The sequence below is a fragment of the Pipistrellus hanaki genome, assembly GCF_964339955.1.
Source record: "Pipistrellus hanaki genome assembly, chromosome: 17".
NCBI lineage: Eukaryota > Metazoa > Chordata > Mammalia > Chiroptera > Vespertilionidae > Pipistrellus > Pipistrellus hanaki.
Genome location: NC_140519.1, coordinates 32,623,184 through 32,648,884, shown reverse-complemented (window position 1 = coordinate 32,648,884; position 25,701 = coordinate 32,623,184). Strand labels below are relative to the sequence as shown.

The 25,701-nt window shown below is 36.6% G+C and overlaps 1 protein-coding gene across 2 annotated transcripts in view; it reads right to left on the bottom strand.

The window, feature by feature from the left end:
- Window positions 1–25,701, bottom strand: part of CSMD3 (CUB and Sushi multiple domains 3) — a 771,720-nt gene that overhangs the window by 354,984 nt on the left and 391,035 nt on the right. The gene's annotated exons all lie outside the window — the stretch shown is intronic.

The following is a 25,701-nucleotide window of genomic DNA, read 5'->3' as shown; positions in this document are numbered from 1 at the left end:
GTGAACAGCATGTGCACAAGCCTACTGAATGGCCCTGTACGGCAGCATGTATGCTAAGTACCACACACACAATGACTACTCCATCTTTATCTTAATCAAGTCCATCTATTGTCCTTTTGTATTTAAGATAGCATACCTTTGGAACATCAGAACAATTTCTGTTTTCCAGAAATGCCGCATGTCTTTGACAACCCATGCTGGAAGAAGTTCTCTGTAGTACACAAGAATCAGTTATCCTCTTCACAACAATTAGTTATAATGTGTTTTATAAAGATTTTCAACAAGGAGCAAAACTCAGGTTTTAGAATGATAAAGCCCTAATGCTGAATTCTGTTTGGCTCCTACAATGTAACTAGATCTTTGTTGGCAATCTTCAAAGAGTAACTGTTGAATAATGACTGCATATGGGGATAGAGCATAATATTGTGATAGCATATTATTTATTCTGCCTTTGATTAATATATAGAGTGCCTCATGTTATTCAATTTGAAAACTATACATTGATTTTACCACATTTAAACTATTTTTTATAAAATATGTCATTTGCTCAGTTCCTAATGATTATAGTCACTTAACTTTCCTAGAATAAAATTTTGATTGAAAGCAATACTATTTTTGATAAAAAAAAAACAACAACAACAACAACTGTGTCTTATAATTATAATAGCAACTTCTTATGTTGTATCCAGGCACTCTTCTAAATACTTTAAATATACTCCTTTCAATAACATTATGAGGTACTATTATTAACCTCACATTACAAGTAAAAAAAAACAAAAAAAAACTGAGGCAATATAAGTAACTCGTGGATGTCACACTGAAAATAAGTACTGGAATCCAACCCACGCCATCTGATTCCAACATTAAACTCTCAATCATTGCCCTCACTGTTTTGCCACAAACACCTCCTGCTTTCCCTGGATGACACTATTATATCATCCATTTTGTTAAAAATTTTGAGACTCAGACATGACCGCAAATAACCAATATAACATGCATCTTCTGGTTCAATACTTTCAGGAAGGAAACAAATTTTAGTTAGCAGAAGTAGATAAATGCTTAAACCTGTCTTTAGTCTGGGAGAGCAGTCGACGGTGGGGGACAGGATGCTCACTCCTGTTGGTAGGGATAGACGAGAATGATCTCAGGCAGATGCCTGATTTCAGCTATTATTTTGTGAAAACATAAAACATGTCAGTTTTACTTTTCCTATTTTATCCACAGCTGTACACCTCAATGTTATTATCAATTAAAGGGCTTATTCTATAATTACTATTAAAATCTAATATAAAAAATGTAGATCATGCATTAACAAAAATTATATGAATATTTGCTCATGAAAATCAAAGCTATTAAACTAATAGTGCCTACTCTAATGGTTTGGGGGCCAAACAAGGCATTGTATAGATAAAATAACTTTATTCTATTTCTTCTTGAATTTCTATGAGTTTTAAAAGCAATTTGTAACTTAAGGTATTTTTACATTTGTGTAGTCTTATTTTCTCCAAAATCTCCAGGATTAATCAGTTTAAAAGCAGGAACAGCCAGACCAGTGCTGCTCTTTTAGAAAGATGCTCAGTGGATCCCCTAAGAGTTCTAATTTCAATGTGTTCTGGTTTGAGTTAAAAGTCTTACGAAGCATTGATTAAAGTATCTGTTATTGGAAAAATCTCTTCTATTTAAAACCACAGTACAGGACAATATTTTTCTTTGTGAAGATGCGATTATTCACGTAAACTTGTCCCCAGAGTCAAGCCCTTTACACATGGTCTTTGAATGTTCCTAAGAAAAAGGTGGAAAATTGATTAAGAGCTCTCAATATCCCTTATTAAAGAAGTAGATGCAATCTCTGTCTCAAATTACCATGGGACACCTTCAACCCGCCTTGTCGATTTCTCTAATTTATTTACTACCATGGAGCCAACTCGAGAGTCACTTACTGGTGGACCATACTGCAGTTTCAGTTAATTCCTAGTAAACATGCTTCTGAACACAAATACCTTATCACCCACCAAAATGACCACCAATGGAATTCTCAAAAACACTGATTCTAGGCTTTGTTTGAAATACATTGTAAAATTCTTATTTTCAGTATTACAGGCATGTTGCAAACCATATAGGCAGACATGTTTATAAATATATGCAAACAGATTTTCATATTACTTAGCTAACTTAGTCTTTTTAGCCCTTTCTCTTTTACTGGATGATTTGGGCATTAAATAACATTATGCTTCAAAGTAAACTACTTAAGTAGTTTACCAGAGATAAAATCTGGAAATATTTTTTTATGATCAATCTTACCTCTTCACCAAGTGCTCATAACCAAGCATCAATTAAGACATTGATATTTGTCAAAAGTCTGGCTCTTGTAATTCTGTGTACGAAGTAATTTAGGAAGCTGTAAGACATCTTCCTGAAGAAGAGCCTTTTTATTCTCTGTGTTTAGTTCACTGGCTCCTCCTGCCTTCTGAGTCCACGTTACAGAATTCTAACCATTTTTGATATATGTAAATGGGAGCTGTCTGAGGTATTAGCATGTATGAAAGATGACACTTGGGAGTATTCTGTGGCACCATGGTGGTTTTCCTTGAAAACATGCACTGTGAAAGTATGTGACGATGGTAAATAAAAGAATAGCATATGATGAGTGAAAAAACAATTTGTGAAATATAGTTAATTATTTTTAATAACTAGGTGGGAAATATGTACTGTTACATTTTTATCAAAACAACTAATTTAAGCAACTTTACTGTTTGCATAAGTTTGAAAAATACAGAATTTTCACAAAGGATGTTAGCAAACAAATTTGAGCAGAATAGTTCAGATTCTGTGAAGGTAATGACTGTGATCTAATCAAGAGAATAGCAGCAGAAGATTCAGAAAAACATATGAGTAAAGTACATTACAGAACTGATATACAAGGAAGAGAGAGAGATAAAATAGCATGGTTTTTCAAGAAACAAAATGTTGTTGCATACGGTGAATATAGGAAATGGGGAAAATGAGGAAATGAGGTGGATAGGGTCATAAGGTCTAATAGTGGAGAGCCTTTAAAACCTTCAAAAAGATATTGATATTTGATTTCACTAAAAAGATGGGGAACCTTTTTTTTTTTCTGACAAGGGACATTTGGATACTTATTTTTTCTCACCTAAACAAAATTATCAACTTATAAACTAGTCTGCTATATTTGGCCAAACATTTAATTAACTCCTAAAGTCCTGTCATGGCCAGACCAGTTGATTTTGGGGGTCTTATCCAGCCTGTGGGCCAGGTGTTCTCCATCCCTGCACTAAAGAGATAAATGGTAGCCACTAAAGGTAAGAAGTACTATGGCAATATTTATATCTCAAATCTTTTCTCAGAGCAATTAAGAGGATAGTTTTAAGGCAAACCAAAATTAGATGGGAGATGTTTTACATGATGAGGTCCTGAGGCTCTGGCTGGAAGAAGACTAATAAGAAAATGAATTTGAGAAATAAATAAAGAGGTGCTATCAAGAAGAATCGGTGTACGTGTGGATGTGAAGACTAATAAAATGAAGAGTTTCTGATCATTAAGGTGAATATGATCATCAGTTGACTGAATACACGAGATAGAAATTTTTAAAAATATATATTTTATTGATTTTTTACAGAGAGGAAGAGAGAGGGATAGAGAGTTAGAAACATCAATGAGAGAGAATCATCGACCAGCTGCCTCTTGTACACCCCCCACTGGGGATGTGCCAGCAACCAAGGTACATGCACTTGACCGGAATCAAACCTGGGACCCTTCAGTCCACAGGCCGACACTCTATCCACGGAACCAAACTGGTTTCAGCTGAGATAGAAATTTTTAATCAGGTTCATGAAAGTATTTTGTTTCTTCTCTGCCTGTGAGCTGGCCCACCTAATACTGCTCCCATTTCCTCGGGCCTCCCCTTACTGAGTTTCCTCTGTTGGAAAAGAGTTCTAGAGGATCAGTGAGTGTATTGATGAAGAGTTCTCCTCTCTGTGCATCCTCTGCCAGGAAGGGAGGAGTCAGGGACACCTCTACTTTGTGAGAAAAAAACCCACATTAAACAACGTAACAGAAAAATTTAACCTACCCGAATTGAATCAAATCGATGTTACTCCACACTGGGAAGATTAATGGCAATTAAACTGTTCATAAGAAGAGTGTTCATGCAATATTTTAATTTGGTTGGAATTTGTAAAGACATGAAAACAACAGAACAGAGGGCCTATCTGCATCCAGGATCATAAATCAATTTTGCTTTTATGGTTTTGTGTGTGTGTGTTTTTTGCTTTTTGTGTCTTCCAGAAACTTGAATGTGGTGTTATATGATATATTTTGTTAATGAAAAGAAACACATATATTTTTTCATTATCAAAATATAAGCACTAGAGGCCCATTGCACAAAGAGATTCGTGCAATAGGCCTCCCTTCCCTTTGCTTCCAGCTTGGGTTTTTTCTGTGGCACCCGGGACACAGGCCTTTGCTCCAGCCAGCGTCTGTCCAGTTCATCTTTGCTGCTTCACTGCAGACTCTGGCTGGAGTCTGCCATCATCATTTTGTTGCAGACTCTGCAGTCTGCAGTCTTATCTTCACTGTGGCCCTCCACTCCTGTAGATCCCTCACCCCCTGCCCTCCCTCTCATAGCAGGCATCCTGCCCCACCTGGCAACTCTGTGCCTGGAGCCTTCTAATTTGCATATTCACTCTGATTGGCTGTGGATGTAATGGAGGTATGGTCAATTTACATATTTGTCTATTATTAGGTAAGATAAGCAACAGCCAACTGGCCAGTAGTTATGACACACATTGACTGCCAGAGTGCAGACACTCAATGCAGGAGCTGCTGAGTTGAGGTCACTTGACAGTGAGGGTTCTAGGGTGATGCACCCAGAACCAGAGAGGAGGGAGCCCAATTCCAGGGTGCATCACCCGAGAATCACCCTTTCGCAATCTGGGACCCCTTACAGGATGTCAGAGAGCCAGTTTTGGCCCGATCCCCACAGGCCAGACTGAGGGACCCCACCAGTACACAAGTACGTGCACTGGGCCTCTAATATATTCATAAAATATCAACAGGCCGCTGTTATTAAGATGTCTCAGCAACTGGTATCTGGGAAAATCTAATAAGGGCTATGCTGCCATTTTTTAAAAATCCGAATTTTTACTGGTGATGTAACTATCATATGGTAGACAATAAATACTAAAAACAAAGCCTTGGGAAAGCATGCTTACTGTTCTTCATGGCCCCAGGGGTAGAAAGGCCGGTTTCTTTGGTAGTTGGCCCATGTTGCTATGGCCAACAGACAATTTAATGCAAAAGGACAAGCAGTACCAGACAGAACTTATGTTCTAACTTTGGAGATCAGTCTTCCTAATCGCACAGCAAATTGCAGTAGTTAAAAACTCTGGAATTAGAACTGGGGGCTTTAAATCCCAGTTCAGCCACTTACTAGATTTGTGACCTTGGCCAAGATTGTGAGCTTTTAAAACAACTGTAAAATGTAAATAATGTCTTTGCTCTCAAGTCTCTTGTAAAGACTACAGGAGGTCAAGAGTAATAGACAATTAATTAGGGCTTAGCTCATAGGAATGTACAACAAATGGTAGAGTGATCTTTGATAATTCACTTGCTGTACAAAAGTGTGCGATTCCTGAAGTAAAAAATAAGTGAGATAAAAAAAAGTGCAAGAAAAATTTTGTTGGAAAGCTGAAACTATGAATATTGTACATGAACAAAATGTGTAGGGGGGGGGGCGCTAGTACAGAAGCAAAGTAGTTTTATAAGAATTTACAGCAAAAGATGGTACCTTAGAAATAATACAATAATTTGACATTGGGGTACTTGCAGAGGGAAAGTGGTTAATTTTGTTTGCAGACATGCATAACGAACGGCATTGTGAAACAACATAAAATAGGACAACAAATAAAACAAATGGTGGTGGATAAAAAAAATAAAGTAAAATAAGTATGTAAAAATAGCCACTGAAATAAAAAGAAAATTATATTATTGCCAAGAGAAAACAGAACTGAAATATGGGGTGATATATCAATGTAGCCAGGTAAAAAACAAACAAACAAACAAATAAAACCCAGCCCTAGCTGGTTTGGATCACAGCCTGTGGACTGAAGGGTCCCAGGTTCGATTCTGGTCAAGGGCACATGCCTGGGTTGTGGGCTCCATTCCCAGTGTGGTGTGTGCAAGAGGCAGCCAATCAATGATTCTCTCTCATCATTGGTGTTTCTATCTCTCCCTCTCCCTATCCATCTCCCTTTCTATCTGAAATCAATAATATATATATATATATATATAGATAGATAGATAGATAGATAGATAGATAGATTGATATATATATATATATATATATATATATTTATATATATATATATATATATATATATATATATATATATATATATATATTTTTTTTTTTTTTTTTAAAGACCAACAATCTATTAGAAAGGAACAAGGACATGGACACCAAAACCACATACCCTGGGTCCAAATTCTGACTTGGAATATCTATTAGTTATGTGTCCATATCCAGGTTACTAAAGCTGTCTATGCCTCATTAACCTAAGGGGTTATGTAAAAACTCTTTAGTAACAATACCTACCCTCTTTAGAATTGTAGGGAGTTTAAATTTAAGTCAATGTAAGTAAAACACTAGATTCATGCTTCTGTAAAAAATAATACAAACGGGAAATCTTCAAAGCGGATTTGGAGCTGCCATCCCAGAGGACCTGCTTTCCAAGTCTTATTCCTCAGACCCTTGGAATGTTAAAATGGGACAAAGTAACCTTTGGACAGGGGCCTGCAGCAGCACTGCCCTCCAAACAATTACTGGCAAAGCTAACAGGAAGCAGACATTATCACTATAGGACTGAATATTAAAAACATTCTTTAGAATTAGCCTCACAGTGTTAGCTTATTTGCTTCCATAGAAATCCCTTCCTTCTCTTCGTAGAACTGTTCCCTTTCTCATAAACACCCTTTGCCTTCACCTCCTAATGGGGACACTATTTGGGTTTCTGCCTGAATCAGTGCTTCCTATATATTATTATTTTGGATCTCAAATAAATGCTGTTGCCTCTTACTTGGGCCTTTTATTTTAAGATTAACATGTCACACTGACAGGTTGTTAGAGACAGGAGAGGCAGCTTTAGGGAAGGAGGCTCCATGCGGAAGGAATGAATACCTGATGGAGAGAGAGAGCTCCAAGCCTCTAGAATGTTTATCTTACAAAATGGGGGGGGGGGGGGGGAGCGCTGAGTGGGCTCTAAAGCTTTAGAACTTTGAAACTGAAACCATGCAGGGAAGCTGGCCCACTAGGAAAGAACAGGGGACACACAATAAGAAAGGGTCCAATTAGAAAGTGTCAGGAAGAGATAAAGAAGCTTCCAGCATTTATAAACTGGCAGACAAAGAGACTCATGGGACAGGACTAGGTTTTATCCCGTTTTAGAGAAAAAGAGAAGGTTTTCTCCATTTGGAGACCCCTCCTCAGGGGTTCCTTGTGGGGATCCTAGCCCGGGGAAGTTTGTATATGCTTGCAATAAACTTCCACATTTTTAAAAATTGATTTCAGAGAGGAAGGGAGAGGGAGAGAGATAGAAACATCAAGGATGAGAGGGAATAATTGATAAACTGCCTCCTGCATGCCCCCCCACACACACCCCAAACTGGGGATTTAACCTGCAACCCATGCATGTGCCCTTGACTGGAATTGAACCCAGGACCCTTCAGTCCAAAGGCTGATGCTCTATCCACTGAGCCAAACTGGGTAGAGCATAAACTTCCACATTTTTGGTTAAAATCTTTTCATCGGCAAATTTTGTTCTTCAAACTTCTTAGAACAAGACCTGAGAGGAGAGTCAGTGATATGCCCAATTTCACATATCAATACCTACTAACTGCCTTAAAAATATGGCTATTATTATATTAAATAATGCCCAGTTATATAGATGTCTAAATAATTTGCTTATGATTATCCACTATACATTAACTCATAATTTTATCAATATCAATTAAAATTGTTCTTATAGATGACCTGTTTAATTTCCATTAAATAAAACTATTTAAAAGATCTTCTCCCTCTGCTAGACAGTTCTTGGAGTTCGCTGAGCAAGGCTTTTATATCTCTGAATCTTTATTAAAGTATTACCAAATCTGGCTATACAGTATTCCCTTAGGGAAACTTATAAATGCTAATCTCTGGACTCACTTTAGATGAATAAAATTGGATTCTCTGGAGGAAAAGCTATCTCATTAAACTGTCCCAGGTAATTTTAATGTGCACCCACAAGTGAATATGTAGTGTTTTTAAAAGAAATTTGACATATTATTTATTTATGCCCTTCCTTCCAACCAAAACTTAATGATTTACTATCTACCATCTATCTATCTATCTATCTATCTATCTATCTATCTATCTATCTATCATCTGCAGGAGAATTTGACTCCCAGAAGGCATTAGTAAAAATTTCATAATACATCAGTCAGGATCCTGACAGGCAACAAATGGGACACTGAGCCTGGATGTGGGCAGAGTTTGATAAAATTAACAAAAAGTGCAGTTCCTTAGCGCTAGCAGATCAGAAAGCTGTTAGCATTTTCTCTGCCTGTCACTGCTCTCTATAAAATCCCTTCAACAACTTTCTCTCTTTTACTACTTTGGTGCTACTAAAAGTAAAAGCCACCAAATGTTTGCCCATAATCTGCTAAAAATAATTCCCCCCCCCCCCGAATATAAATCAACTATATCATTCATCATAATGTTTATTTCTCCTGCCATTTTTTTTTCCATACTGAGCCTTTATCAGTGAAAGAAGCAGTGCACAGATATACATTCTGGCACAAACTCTATCTCTTGGTGGCTTTCTCAGGCTCGGGTGATGGACCAGTACTTTGATTATCACAGTACTATATTACTCACATCAGCAAGACAACTTGCTGAATATCTCTCATGTAAAAATAAACAATCAAAACCTCCTTTGGTCCCACATTTTCCTCCAGTTATTGTCCTTTTACAGTTGCTTTTTTAGAACCACTCAAAAAGCCATTTCAATCATGCTTTGTCAAGAATACCCATTCCGAAGAAATATATATATATATATATATATATATATATATATATATATATATCCATTCTGCCACATCAGTAGTCAATTTTCAGTCTTCTTTCTTGATTTCTCAGTAGTGTAAGACGCAGTAGATCATCTGTGGCAACCCTCCCTCTAAGATACTGATTCATGTATCCAACTACCTACTCCATATGCATTCTTAAATATCAGTTGGCATCCTAAATTTATTATATGAACAACAGAATATTTTAATTTGTATCCCTGAACCTGCTCTTCTCATAGTCTAACTTCTCATAGGTACCACCTTGTTTCAATTTGCAATGATCTCTCACCTGGACTCTTGAATGCTCCCCTGCTTCAATGTTTGCCCTCCTACTGTGTTTTCTCAACACATCATCCAGAGTGATTCTTGGAAAATAAAAAGCAGATGATCACTCTTCTGTTGAAAATCTTCAGAGACCCCAGGTAATAAGTTGAAACCACACACAAAGGCATGAGAATTAGACTCTTATCAGCCTTTTCTAAAAATAACATGCAAAGTAAAGCAACAGGGAAGAGGTATTGTCAAGAAACTTAAGGGGACAGAATGCATTCACAGGATATAATGCCCAACTAAGTTGTCCTTTGAGTAAACAAACTAGTCTTGAACATGAAGAACTAATGGGATATTGTTACTACATGTGTGTGCTTCTAAGGAATGTATTTGGGAGGAGCTTTGTCTAATAAAGACACCAGTGAGAAAATTTTGGCTGAGAACTGATTACAAGAAATTCATTTTAATTTTAGAACTACCGTGTTTCCCCCAAAATAAGACATCCTCCGAAAATAAGACCTAGCACATGGAAAGATAAGACATCCCCTGAAAATAAGACCTAGCACAACTGTGGGAGAAAAAAATTAACATAAGACACTGTCTTATTTTCGGGGAAACAGGGTAGGATTAAAATAAGGTGAGGTCATACATTAAAAAAATGATTTATCTTTATATTTTCTACTAAAACACAAACAAAACAGCAGGGAGCGAATACTTAGGGCTCTTAGGAAAGTAAGACAGGCTTTCTTGCTTCCTTTCAACCTAAGGTATTGTGAGGCTAGAACAATTCCATCCATGCTGATACCCTCCTCACCCCCTTGTCCTCTTATTGTAAATGTTCTGAGCACTCTGTGTTTTCTAATTGACAAGAAATTGAAAACATACAGTATGAAATCCCACACTTTCTTGATTCCTCCCTCCTCCCCATATCTATAAATTTATCTGCATTTAAGCCATCTTTACACATTTACTACTGATATCTGACACCATGTCTATTCCTGCTCACATCTATGCCATCTATGCCGGTGATCCAATGTCTAACTATTTTCCCAGGGACATTTGAGTTTCCATCCACCTAATTGCCACCACATCTAACCAGATTTCTATTTCAGATGTGTAATATATCTCTGAATTGTGGTGTTTATTCTACAACATACTGACATGCATTATAATCACTGCATCTTAGCTGGTAGTAACTACTTGTTCCTCAAATCTTCTCATGAGAGTCCCCTATACTATACAACCAGGTTCCCACACAAAGAATCAAGATCTCTTTCTTGAATTCCAGTTGCATATTGACAGCCAATTCAATTTGATGCCTCACATATGCAATGCACCTAAATCTATTTTATGTCCTTAAGTTTACATCTGATCTTCCTTCTCAACGTATTTCCTTAATGTAACAGCTGTTCCTCCAGTCACTCAAGCAGAAGAGCTGGGTATAATCTTTGATTATCCCCCTCTACTTTATTCAACACAATTCTTACAACATCTGGTGGGATTCTAGCAATTGCCAATTGCAGCTCCAGTTTCTATTGTCTTCTTGTAACCTCAACTGCCCTTATCTTGGATTTGGCTTATCTCTTTTATGTATGATTAAAATAGCATCTTCATCTACCTTTTCCCTTTGATTCCCCTTCTATACAAATCCCAAAACAATATTATCCAAACATAGGCACAAGTTACTAGGGACTGCTTAAATCCCTCCCTAGACTCCGTGATTTTCTAAAGCCACATTCCTGGTCTTATCTGCCAGTACTCTTTCCTTCTTACAACTATGCTTAAAAAATAATAATTACTTTTGGTTGAGCCCCTGGAGTCATGATTTCATACCTCTGCCCATGTTATTTATTCTGTCTGGGCTGTTGACCCATTGCTACTCCACCGCTGCTGACCAGACATCACTCCTATCTGAAGCCTGCCCTGATCCTTTGTCCCCTGGCAAGTGAATTACTCTTTCCCATGAGCTATCATTGCAATTAGTACAAGCTCCTATTGTTGCACTCTTAACAATGCAATCTCATTTGTGTCTTTGTCTATTTCTTGTCTGACCAGGCAGAGGTTGCCTTAAAAGAAGAGCTCGTGTCCAGTCCAGAGCACCTCACAGGGTAGACACATAGAGGTATTTAATAAATGTTATTTGTGTGAATGACATGAAGTGTGATTTAAAATACCACTGGACTAAGCATTCATCCGTTTGAATTTCTTACTTTTAACTTACATCTTTAAGAATAACTTATAAATTAGGTTTTATCAACTAAATTGGAACCATTGTTCTTTTACAGTTAAATCTTCTTTAAATATTTTTGTGAATAAGTAATGCATTTAAATATTCACACAGACTTTTTCACTATAGACCAGTTAGAAGCAAGCAAATACATGTACATATTATTTGCAATTGAGTGGGTCTAAATATCACATGGTTATTTAAATTCAGCATTTGACAAACAAATTGAACATAGGAAGATTAAATGAGAGCATACTCAATACTTCTAAGGGGATGTCTGGTATAAAACAGGTATGCAAGCAATGTTAATTACTGTTCCTTTCCTTGCAGTTCTAAGCACAGATGGAGAGAGATTTTTCTGAATTGTGGAATTTGTTCTACAACTTACTGACATGCGTTATAATCACTGCATCTTAGCTGGTAGTAGCTACTTGTTCAGAGGTCAGTTACTTTTTAGAAAGTAAAAGAACCCAATTTTCATTTTTAAATTGGCTCCTAACTGATACTACATTCATCAGGGTGATCATTTCATACCTTATATAAATGTTTAATCTCTTACTTGTATACCTGAAACTAATACAACATTGTTTGTCAACTGTAATTAAAATCTAAAAATAAAAATTGTTTAAAAAAAACTATGGGAGCTCTTAACACATGAACATGCCCTGCTAATTTACACTGTCAGAGGAAGTGCACTGGATACCACAAAATAGGGCTCTACTTCAATGTGATTATTTTTTATGATTATTACATTTTTCTCCTTTATAAAAAAAATTCATATTTCTAATTTTTATTATCTTAATCAATTGCCAACAAAAAAACCCACATTATTTTTCTTAGAAAAATAAACCATCACTTATAAATATAAATTTTAAAGTTGGCTTAAACTTAGGTGGTACGAGTTTGAACTACTCAGAAATACTTCATTCATTCATTCATTCACTCATTCATTTTTACTTTTGGTGTACTTGTGACAAAATCTTATCCCCTAGCTTTCCATATCTCATTGTGGAAGGCTTATTTTGTACAGTGTCTTCAAAATTTTCCATTTGGTTGGAACTTGCTCTCCTATTTTAAAATCTAAAAGTGATGGGAAAATTGCCTTAAAACACATTGTGCACAACAAATTTAAAGTAGTCTGAGCTTGACTATTACATATTTCTGAATGTGAATGAACATTTAAACAAATTTTTAAAATGATGCTTCAGTCCTAAAGCAATGAATATTATATTGTTTCATTACATTTCCCTTAGAAGCCTTAATCTTTCAATTCTACATCTTGTTTGAAAAATACACAATTTTTGGTGTAAGGATTTTATTGATTCACTAGTGTTGAAATTGATGAGATTATAATTTAATTCATGTCATCTTACATTTTTATTGATCTTCCAACTTCCTTTGTAAAAGAACCCTAAACATAGCTATGGCTTTGGATGGAATCTGATGGTTTAGCATATAAACAGCCTTTGCACATTTATTAGTATTTTACTTTTCCACTTTGATTTCTTTTTTTTTTTTTTTTTAAATAAATTTTTATTGTTCATATTATTACAAGTGTTCCTTTCCCCCCCCTTCCCACCCCACCCTCTGCCCTTTCCCCACTCCCCATTGTCCTCATCCATAGGTGCACAGTTTATATTCAGTCTCTTCCCACATTCCCCTCTCCCCTTTTCCCCAAGAATCATTAGTTCACTCCCCTTCCATACCTCTGATTCTATTATATTCAACAGTTAATATTGTTCATCAGATTTTTTTTTTTAATTTCCTTGGTTTTTAGATTCACTTGTTGATAGTTACGTATTTGTTGTTCATAATTTTTATCTTTATTTACTTTCTCTTCTGAAAGAACCCCCTTCAGCAATTCATATAATTCTGGTTTGGTGGTGATGAACTCCTTTAGCTTTTTTTTATTAGTGAAGCTCTTTATCTGACCTTCGATTCTGAGTGATAGCTTTGCTGGGTAGAGTATTTTTGGCTGTAGGTTCTTGCTATTCATCACCTTGAATATTTCTTGCCATTCCCGTCTGGCCTGCATGGTTTCTGTTGAGAAATCAGCTGACAATCGTATAGGTGCTCCTTTATAGGTAACCTCCTGCTTAGCTCTTGCTGCTTTTAATATTCTCTCTTTGTCCTTTGCTCTTGGAATCTTAATTATGATTTGTCTTGGTGTGGTCCTCTTTGGATTCCTCTTATTTGGAGTTCTGTGTGCTTCCTGGACTTGTAAGTCCAATTCTTTCACCAGGTGGGGGAAGTTTTCTGTCACTATTTCTTTCAGTATGTTTTCGATATCTTGCTCTCTCTCATCTTCTGGGACCCCCATGATTCTGATGTTGGATCGTTTGAAGTTGTCCCAGAAGTTTCTTACATTATCTTCAATTTTCTGGATTCTCTTGCCTTCTAGCTTCTGCAGAGGAGTGTCTTCTGGCTCTTTATGTTCCAAATCTTTGATTTGATTCTTGCGATCTTCTATTCTGTTTTTAGGACTCTGTATAATATTTTTTATTTCAGACAATGTATTCTTTATTTCTTGTTGATCCCTTTTCATATCCTCATAGGTCTCAATTATTTTATCGGCCTTTTCTAGGAAACTCTTGAAAAACCTTATAAGTGTGGTTTTGAACTCTATATCCAGTCGCTTTTTGTCCTCCATTTCTTTTGTTTGTGATCTATTTGGTTTAGGCATTTTCGCAGACAGCTTTTCTGATGGGGCGGAGTTTCAGGGTGGAGCCTACAGCTTTGGCTTCCATCAGCCCCGCCCTATGCGACTCCTGAGACTCAGGGTCCTTCAGTACTTGTTGCAAGCGCCTCTGAGAGAAAGGTGCCCTCGATTTTCGCCTGCTACCAAACAGTGTAGGCTCTCCTGCAATGGGCCCGAAACTGGGGTTCAGTTCAGTTGGAAGTGGAGTTGGAGGTGGCGTTCAGAGCAGTCTGGAGCCCAAGTCTCCTTCCCGCCAGGGCAGTCCTAGGGCACAGCCGGCCGGCCCTTCTCTGCGCACAGTGTGCACGCCTCTGGGACCTCCTTTCACCACTTCCCCAGGTTCCGCCTTACAGCCCAGCTCCCTATGGATGAGCCTGGGTCCCCGGGGTCTGGCCTAGAACGGAGGTTCAGAGCAGTTGGGGGCCCAGCACAATCGGAGCTTTTCTCTGCTTCCCGCTAGGGAACGCCAGCCAGGCACTCGGCCTCCCTCCTCTCTGGCTCCGTCCTCTCCGCGCGCCACGTGTCTCCGTACCTTAGGCTTTTACAGCTCCTCCGCGCTTCCTTCTGGTTTTCTCCTTGCTTCTCGTTGTAGAATTTCCAGTCAGTTGACTTTCCTGTAGTTCTGGGTGATGTCCATTTTATATTTTAGTTGTATTTTATTGAAATTGTTGCGTGCGGCTGCGGCTAGGTGCCTATCCGAGCAGCCATCTTGGATTCTCCTCTCCACTTTGATTTCTTTTAACCTCAGAGTATCAGATTTTCAGAGGGTTATGCATCTTTTCTGACCAAAACTTGAATATGCTGTGCCACAAAATAAAAGACATGCAAATTTTGTGACCATGCACATCTTTTTAAATATGTGTAAAAAAATCAAGAATCTTGGCCAGGCTTTGTCAGATTCTTTGCTGAAGTTGAAGCAAGATGAGCTTTCTCTTCCTACATAATTTCACAGCACACAAACCACAAACAGAAAATAATTATACCTAATATAAATAGATATTGGTGTCAATGTAATTTCCTATTTTATACTCTACTTTACCCTGTATTTATTATTTTATACTTTTATTATTTGTCTGAGTCATTTCATCCTGTTTAGGACGTCCCTTTAATGTATCTAACAGTTTCATATACAGATGGGTGCTTAATAAATATTCGCTGTTAATGATGTTTATGAACCATAAAAATTGGCAGCATATATAATTATTTCATAATTATTTCAAAAAGTGTAAACCAAGATATTTATAAAAAGAGCATTTAATCCAAGTGTTTACTGTTCTTCAAAGTAATTTAGGAGTTGCTTGGAAAATGGCCTAATTTGGTGACCGTAAGCTTCACAATTGAATTACAATAGAGAGATGGAACATTTCTATCATATTGCTATCAGGGATATATTAAGCAGAGAATAACATTATTATTATTTTGAGTGGATTTTGGAGATCAATTTGAATCAAAGTTATTCCTATGCTATAAACTTAATGTAGTCTGAAATGCTGTATAAGCTACAATCAATATGAATGACAACTGAAGGTACTGGCCATAATGTGCCACTTAACGATGCCCTCAAAAAGTTGTTGCTTTTCTTTTTCTTTTTTCTTTTTCTTCTTTTTCTAGCCTAGTGGACTAAATCATACAACTATACTAACAGATCAGTGTGAACAGTAACCTAAAGCTTTCAAATACTTCCATTAATATAAAAAACTATCATTTTACAAATATTCTAAGCACCTTTATGAGTACTACTGAGTTTTACTTTTTAAAAATTTTATTTATATACTTATTTTTAGAAAAGTTTTATATTGACAGTAAAATTGACCAGAAAGTACAAAGGCTCCCTATATGTTTCTTTCCTACACACACACACACACACACACACACACACACACACACACAGAGCCTCCCTTACTATTGACATCCTATTCCACAATGGCATACTTGTTACAATTGACGGATGTAACTGACACATCATCCTCCAACGTCTTTAGTTTAAATCAGAGCTTTCTCTGGTGTTGCATATTTCAAGGGCTTTGAAAATTGCTTAATGACATGTCTTCATCACTGCAATATCATACAGAATAAACTTCCTGCCTTAAAAATCCTCCTAGCTTTGCCTATCCATCCCTCCCTTCTTCCTAACTCCTGGCAACCAGTGATCTTTTTACTGTCTCTATAGTTTTGCCTTTCCCAGAATATCATATAGTTGAAATGCAATACGTAACTTTTTCAGATTATCTTCATTCACTTAGTAATATGCATTCAAGTTGCTTCCATGTGTTTTCCTGGTTTGATAGCTCATGTCTGTTTTGCACTATATAATATCCCATTATCCTAATGTACAATCGTTTATTGTTCTCTTCAACTATTAGAGAACATATTGGTTGCTCTAAGTTTTGGTAATGATGAATAAAACTATTGTAAATATACTATGTACAGTATTTGTGTGGCTATAAGATTTCAATTCATTTGGGTAAATACTAAAGAGTGATATTGCTGGATCATACAGTAAGTAGTATATGTTTAGTTTTGCGCCGTTGAATGACTTAGTGGTTGAGCGGCAACCTATGAACCAGGAGGTCAAGGTTCCATTCCAGGTCAGGGCACATGCCTGGGTTTTGGGCTCCATCCCTAGTGTGGCAACTAGTCAATGATTATCTCTCATCATATATGTCTCTATACCTTCTTCTCCCTTCCTCTCTGAAATCAATAAAAATATATTAAACAAAAAGAATGTATTTAAATTTGTAAAATTCTACCACTAGCTGTCTTCAAAAATGATGGTACCGTTTCCATTCCCACCAGCAATGAATGAGAGTTCCTTTTGCTCCTCATATTTGGTGGTGTCCCTGTTTTTGGGCCATTATAATAGGTATTAGGGGTATCTCATATTAATTTGCAGTTTCTTAATGACATACTATATTAAATATATTTTCATCTCTGGTGAGGTATCTGTTCATGTATTTTCACCCATTTTTTATTTTATTTTAAAGACATAAATTCTTTTATTTACTTTTTAAAATTTAAATCTTTATTACTGAGAGTATTACAGATGCTCCTCTTTTATTCCCCCACTGTCCTCTCCTCCATCTAGTTCTGGGTCCACCCCAGGCCTTCACCACCCTATTGTCTGTGTCTATGGATATATGCATACAATATATTTGGTGAATCTCTTCCAGCTCCCCCTCCTCCCTTCCCTCTCAGATTTGTCACACTGGCCCATGTTTCCATGCCTCTGGTTCTATTTTATTCATCAGTTTATTTCCTTCATTAGATTAATTTTCATTTATTTTGATTTAGATTCAATTGTATGTTTGATTCAATTGCCTAAAAGTCTCTTCCAGCTCCAATGCTCTATGATTCTACATGTTAATAAATACGAGCCTTTGTCCTCAGGGGAAAGTTGGGAGAGCTGCCTACCTGGGAGCAGAGGAGGTGATCATTTGTTTCCATGGGGAAATGGACTTCGTTCACCATCACAGATTTAAGCTTGGCTCCTCACCAAAGCATGATGTGCTCTTCCCATCTCTCTAGCCTCTTCTAGGACTACTTCCCTCTTTCTTCTCTCTTCACTCTTACCATACACCCTGGAATTCAACCAGATCCTCAAATGGAACACCTGCCTGTCATGCACCCAGCTTCCAGCTTCCATAACTCCTGCTGCTCAGCTTCAGTTCAAGGTCACCTCCTCAGGGAGGCTTCCCTTTAAGCCTGCATTAGCCATTTTGTTACAGTCTCCAAAAAAGCACTCTATGTTTTTCATTCTTGGTACTTATCACATTTACAATTATTTAAGTGTCGGTCTTTGTCCCACTAAACTGAAAGCTGTAAGTCTACTATTTTTTGCTATACACCCTGTTCTCTCGACAATGCCTGGCACATAGTTGAAACACAATGAATATTTCAAAACATTACTTTTAATATTCTACTGCCACTCATTCTCATTTTGGGGGCAGAGAAACAAAGGGCTTAAGTCTATTGAGATAAAAAGTCAAATTGGATATTTTAGGAGCAGTAGTTTTCTGAAGAAACTTGATGTATTCAATGTAAAAATAAAATGTTTAAAAATCCTACTAGCTAAGAAAAAAACAAGAACAAAAAGTATAAATGTTATTCTAATGTAAATGTTTTCATGAGTCATGCTTAAAAGCCCTCTTTATTCCAAGAGGTAGGATGAAACCTTGTCATGAAAATCCCATGTAAAATGCACGTGACTATAACTTTTCCTAGGAAAGAGAAATTTCTTTTTATAGACTGCAATATGTCAACAAAGAACAGGAAAGTAATAGGAAGAGGAGAGATATTAACAGACCACAATAAAATAATAAGGTACTAAATCTGATACTAAATTTTGAGGGAGAGATTTATCTTGGAACTCATACAATAAATATCCTATTGAAGGTATACCAGTTTACTACAATGAATGAATATTGAGCTTAATATTATTGGACAGTATAATAAATATATCAACATTTAAGTTATGAAATCTAATAAGAAAATGTTAGAACTCAGAAGAAATGCAGACCCAATTTAGTTCAACCTTCTGGTTTTAAAGATAAGGAAATTGTTCTTTATGTAAATATTGAATTAGTCAGTGATATATAAGCCCCCCTCCATAAAAGGCTATAGTTATTTACATAAATGCATTTAGGCTCCAATTTAATTATATGAAAATTGAAATATATCTCTATAACATGCTAACATTATGTCAGTATATGACAAATGATTTAGTTCCTAAGAAACTAGAACTTCAGTTTTATTTTCAATGTAATTAAATATTATTTTTATTATTGACAGGATGCTTCTTTTAAAAAATATATTTTGTTGACTTTTTTACAGAGATGAAGGAAGAGGGATAGAGAGCTAGAAACATCAATGAGAGAGAAACATAAGATCAGCTGCATCCTGCATCCCCCCCACTGGGGATGTGCTCAAACCAAGATACATGCCTTGACCTGAATCTAACCTGGGATCCTTCAGTCTGCAGGCCAACGCTCTATCCACTGAGCCAAACCGGTTAGGGCAGGATGCTTTCTTTAAGAGATCAAAACATCATATTATCTAAGTATGTTCTATAGATTACTCTGATCTTGTTAAATTTAATTCATTTGAATTAAGGGACAGGATATGGAAAAATAGAAATATTTGCAAAACTGAAACAACTGTGCCATAAATAATTTTACTTCACTAATTTGACTTTATAACACTAGAAAACTAAGAAATATATGGAAACATTTAGGGTCCTTATAAATCTCAAACAAAATCTTTAAAAATATTTTATATTTACTATATATTCTATTTCATAAGGCATATTTTTAAAATTAAAGATTTAAGAATAAACTGTTAATTATATAGTAATTATTTAATACTGAAAGCCATTCTGGTTCTACATTAATCTCAATGAGCTCTCATGAAGGTTAAAGTTTGATTATTTATTGGACCATCCATATGAACTGTGATAAGTACTGTGAGTGCAATGATAGATTATTCAGGATCGCTGTATAAAGGTACTATCTAAAAGTACAAGAAGTATACATACAATTAACTTTTGCCATATACCATCATTTCTCCACTCTATAAAAATATGGTGAAAATTTTCTTTTTAACTGAATCTAATCATAAATATATCAATGCTTAATTTGGGGATTCTACAAATGATGATTTCTGTAGAAATAGCTTAATAAATAGCTTATAAAAATCATATAAATGGAGCAAAATGAAAAAAAAAAATGCTCATACAGCTAGAATTTTTTTAAATGCTTTCAATTTCAATAAGAATCCATTCCTGGAGAATCTAAGATGGCTGCTCGGGTAGGCAACTAGCCGCAGCCGCACACAACAATTTTAATAAAATACAACTAAAATATAAAATGGACATTACCCAGAACTACAGGAAAGTCGACTGACTGGAAATCCTACAACAAGAAGCAAGGAGAAAACCAGAAGGAAGCGCGGAGGAGCTGTAAAAGCCTAAGGTACGGAGACACGCGGCGCGCGGAGAGGACGGAGCCGGAGAGGAGGGAGGCCGAGTGCCTGGCGGGCGTTCCCTAGCGGGAAGGAGATAAAACTCCGACTGTGCTGGGCCCCTGACTGCTCTGAACCCCAGATCTGGGCCAGACCCCGGGGACTCGGGCTCAGCCATAGGGAGCTGGGCTGTAAGGCGAAACCCCGGGGGAGCGGAGAAAGGAGGTCCCGGAGGCGCGCACACTGCCCCCAGAGAAGGGACCGTCGGTTGTGCCGCGGGATTGCCCTGGCCGGAAGGAGACTGGGGCTCCAGACTGCTGTGAACGCCACCTCCAACTCCACTTCCAACTGAACTGAACCCCAATACCGGGCTCATTGTGGGAGAGCATAGACTGTTTGGCAGCAGGCGAAAATCGAGGGCACCTTTCTCTCAGAGGCGCCGGCAGCGAGCACTGAAGGACCCGCATAGGGCGGGGCTGACGGAAGCCAAAGCTGCAGGCTCCACCCTGAAACCCCGTCCCATCTGTAACTGCGAAATGCGACAACAAAATAGATCACAAACGAAAGAAATGGAGGACAAAAAGCGTCTGGATATAGAGTTCAAATCTACGCTTATAAGGTTTTTCAAGAATTTCCTAGAAAAGATGGATAAGGCCTATTAGGATATGAAAAGAGATCAACTAGAATTAATAAGGAGTCAACAAGAAATGATAAGGGATCAACAAGAAATAAAGAATACATTGTCTGAAATAAAAAATATTCTACAGAGTCCTAAAAACAGAAGGGAAGATCGCAAGAATCAAGTCAAAGATTTGGAACATAAAGAGCCAGAAGACACTCCTCCACAGAAGCTAGAAGGCAAGAGAATCCAGAAAATTGAAGATAATGTAAGAAACCTCTGGGACAACTTCAAGCGAACCAACATCAGAATTATGGGGGTTCCAGAAGATGAGAGAGAGCAAGATATCGAAAACATACTGAAAGAAATAGTGACAGAAAACTTCCCCCACCTGGTGAAAGAATTTGACTTACAAGTCCAGGAAGCGCACAGAACTCCAAACAAAAGGAATCCAAAGAGGACCACACCAAGACACATCATTATTAAAATTCCAAGAGCAAAAGATAAAGAGAGAATACTAAAAGAAGCAAGAGCAAAGAAGGTAGTAACTTATAAAGGAGCACCTATACGATTGTCAGCTGACTTCTCAACAGAAACCATGCAGGCCAGAAGGGAATGGCAAGAAATATTCAAGGTGATGAATAGCAAGAACCTACAGCCAAAAATAAGCTACCCAGCAAAGCTATCACTCAAAATCGAAGGCCAGATAAAGAGCTTCACTAATAAAAAAAAGCTAAAGGAGTTCATCACCACCAAACCAGAATTATATGAATTGCTGAAGGGGGTTCTTTCAGAAGAGAAAGTAAACAAAGATAAAAATTATGAACAACAAATACGTAATTATCAACAAGTGAATCTAAAAACCAAGGAAATTAAAAAAATCTGATGAACAATATTAACTGTTGAATATAATAGAATCAGAGGTATGGAAGGGGAGTGAACTGACGATTCTTGGGGAAAAGGGGAGAGGGGGGCGTGGGAAGAGACTGAATATAAACTGTGCACCTATGGATGAGGACAATGGGGAGAGGGGAAAGGGCAGAGGGTGGGGTGGGAACCTGGTGGAGGAGAGCAATGGTGGGGGGGGGGGAGGAAGGAACATTTGTAATAATATGAAAAATAAAAACTTATTAAAAAAAAAGAAGTAAAAAAAATAAATAAATAAATAAAATAAAATTAAAAAAAAAAAAAAAAAAAAAAAAAAGAATCCATTCCTCACAAGGACCACTGGGATTAAGCAGTAAGTGGTTTGTTATAATAAGTTTTAACTTTGCATAAGCCCAAGAGTGTTTTAATGAAAAAAGAAAAATAATAATACAATAGTTAGCACTGCATTTGTTGCTTAGATATAAATTTTCCTTAACATTATGTGTATTAAAGCATTGATACTCTCGTTTGTCATAGATTTTTCACCTACCAAAAAAAGGAAGAAAACTTGAATTCTGCAGTTATAACCACTTTAGCACTTAAAACATAAATTCTGAGAATATATTATCCTAAACTTAAAAAAGCATTTTGAATGAAATATTGTTCTTGTCAAAAACAGTCAAAACATTTTGTACACAAACTTTTTATATTCTCTCAAATTAATAGCATTAAAAATAACACAACTTAATAATGTTCATTTAAAACATCACTTGATAAAGTTAACATGGGAATTTTTATAGCTTCTTTGAGTTATACTTGTTGGACAATAATTTGCCCATATTTAAAGAGTATAGCTTGGCAAATTCTAATATATATATATGTGAAAAACATCACCACAGTCAAGATAATTAACTTATCTATCACTGACAAAAGTTTCATTAGATAATTCATATTTCTCCAATACATCTCAGTACCCAAAAAACAAATAATCTGCTTCTGTTACTATGAAGTATAGTTAGTATTTTCTGGACATTTACATAAATACTAGTACACATACAGGGATGTACACTTTTTTTTGGTCTGGCTTTTTTTTTAATAATATATTTTATTGATATTTTACAGAGAGGAAGAGAAAGGATAGAGAGTTAGAAACATCGATGAGAGAGAATCATCAATCAGCTGCCTCCTACACACCCCCTACTGGGGATGTGCCCACAACCAAGGTACATGCCCTTGACCAGAATAAAACCTGGGGCCTTTCAGTCCGCAGGCCAAAGTTCTAGCCACTGAGCCAAACCGGTTTCGGCTAGTCTGGCTTTTTTTTTATCAAGCATAGTAGTTTTGCTTTCATCCATGCTGTTGCATATGTTAATACTTTTCTCTTTTTTATTGAGTACAAGTATTCCATGGTGGAAACATAATACTCCATTTTGTTTCTATACTCACAAATGAATGGGGATTCAGATGGTTTACAGTTGGGAGAATTTAAAAAGCAAAACAAAACACCCTGCTATTATATTCTTGTACAAGTTATTATTGACACTATTACAGATATCCGTTTCCCTCTCTTTGCCCTCATCCACAACCCCCACCTTGCCTTGTTCACAGTATTGTCTATGTCCATCATGTCATTTCTTGGTTAATCTCTCCCAGTCCTCCCCACACTCCTCCCCTGTGAGACCTGTCAGTCCATGTCAGGTCTCTGGTCCTATTTTGTTTGTCAGTTTATTTTGTTCATTAGATTCCACAGGTAAGTGAGATTGAACATATTTGTATTTCTATGATTGGTTTAGTTCACTTAGCATAATAATTGCTAGGTACATGCACCCTGTCTCTAGGAGTAAGAAAGAGTTCTTTCTTTTTCACAGCCTCATAGTATTCTACTGTGCAAATATACCACAGCTTCTTTACCAACTCATCTATTGTTGAGCACTTGAATTGTTTCCAGATCTTGGTTACTGTAAATAATGCTGCTGTGACCATAGGGGTGTATATATTCTTTCTGATTGCTGTTTCAGTTAGGATATATTGCCAGAAGTGGGGTCCCTAGGTCAAAAGGCAGTTCAGTTTTTAATTTTTTTAGGGAAACTCCCTATTGTTCCTTTGCCCATTTTTTAATTGGATTGTTTGTCTTCCCAGTAGTGAGTTGTATAACTTCAGATGTTTTAGAAATTAACAGCTAGTCAGATGTATCGTTGGTGATTATGTTCTCCCATACAGTGGGTTCCCTTTTCGTTTTGTTGTTGGTTTCATTTGCTATGCAGAAGCTTTGGGGTTTGATGTATTCCCACTTGTTTTATTTTCTCCTTTGTTTTGGCCCCAGGAGATTGTTTCGACATTTAATTTAATTTCTTTTGGGAAAACATCCGGGAGTGAAATGTCTACATTTATAGGAGGCATGTGTTTAAGGAACTCTTAAACAGTTCTCACCAGTGCATGAGAAGTCCAGTTGTTCAGCTTTCTCTTCATCTAGTAAATACATTTTAATTCTTCATCATTCTTTCTCATGGGCAAAATAGTGGCATCTCCTTGTGGTTTCATTTATATTGCCTAAATAACCTTGGTGGTGAGCATTCCCCCCCGCCCCCCATATGCCTTTTGGCCATCTGTATCTCTTCATTTTTCAGGTGATTGGACAACTCTTTTATCCATGTTCAATTAGATTTGATTTATTCTGTTATTGGGCTCTTAAAATTCTTTATATTTTCTGGCTATAAGTCTCTTATTATGTATATATTGAAATAATTTCTTTCAGTCTATAATTTGTCTTTTTATGTATTTTTCAATGTGTTCTTGGCTGACCAAATGTGTCTTTTTTTTTTAATTTTCTTCTAAAATGTCCTAGTTGGTTTGCACTGTCATTATAAAATATAGTTTACTGGGTGGTTTAAAACACATGTAAATGCTTCTTTCTCAGAGTTCAGGATGCCAGGACTCGTATCCTGGCTTACAGACAGCTGCCTTTTGCCTGTATACCCGTGTTTCCCCGAAAATAAGACATCCTCCAAAAATTAGACCTAGCATATGGAAGGAGAAGACATCCCCTGAAGCTAAGACCTAGCGCAACTTCGGGAGAAAAAAATTAATAGAAGACACTGTCTTATTTTCGGGGAAACAGGGTACTTACAGGGCTTGTTTTCAGGACAAGTAGTTGAAGAGCCGGGGCAGACGCTCTGTGTCCTCTTCTTATAAAATCACTCATCCCAACATGAAGTCTTACCCTCCTTTAAACTAAATTCCCTCCCTAAAGCCCATCCCCAAATGCCAGCACACTGGGGTTATAGTTTCAACATATAAAATTTTGGGGAAAACTTTTCTTAAAATAAGATGACTATGCTTTTCTTCCAAAAGTTTTACAATTTTAGCTCTTATATTTAGGTCTGCTCTCCATTTTTAATTAATTTTTGTATACTGTATTAGGTAAGAGTTGTTGGGATTTTTTTGGGGGGAAGAGGCATATAGCTATCCAATTGTTTCAGTACTATTTATTAAAAAATAAATATATCCCCACCCCACTGAAATGTTTAGGACCTTTGTTAAAAATCACAGGCCATATATATATATATATGGATTTATTTATGAACTATTCATAACAAAAATCGTAAGGCAGAAAACAGAATAAAAAACATTTTACACTCATTTTTTTCCATTATTCCCACAAAATTATTTCAGTGTCATAGTTAATCGTGAAAGAACCAAGAAATTTATGCTACACATTTCAATCAATCTCATAACATGATTTGAGAATAAAACAAGACTAGGACTGGTGCTAAGCTAAGATTAATAAATAATTTTCCCACTGGGAAATACAATGTTAGTAGAAAGTAATTATAGAACTCTTGTATTTCTGTTTTCTTTCTTGAGATAAAGCAATAAAGAATTAATTATTACTTACTCAAATATAATTATTCCTTTCTGTGAGTACATATTCTCTCTTGGACC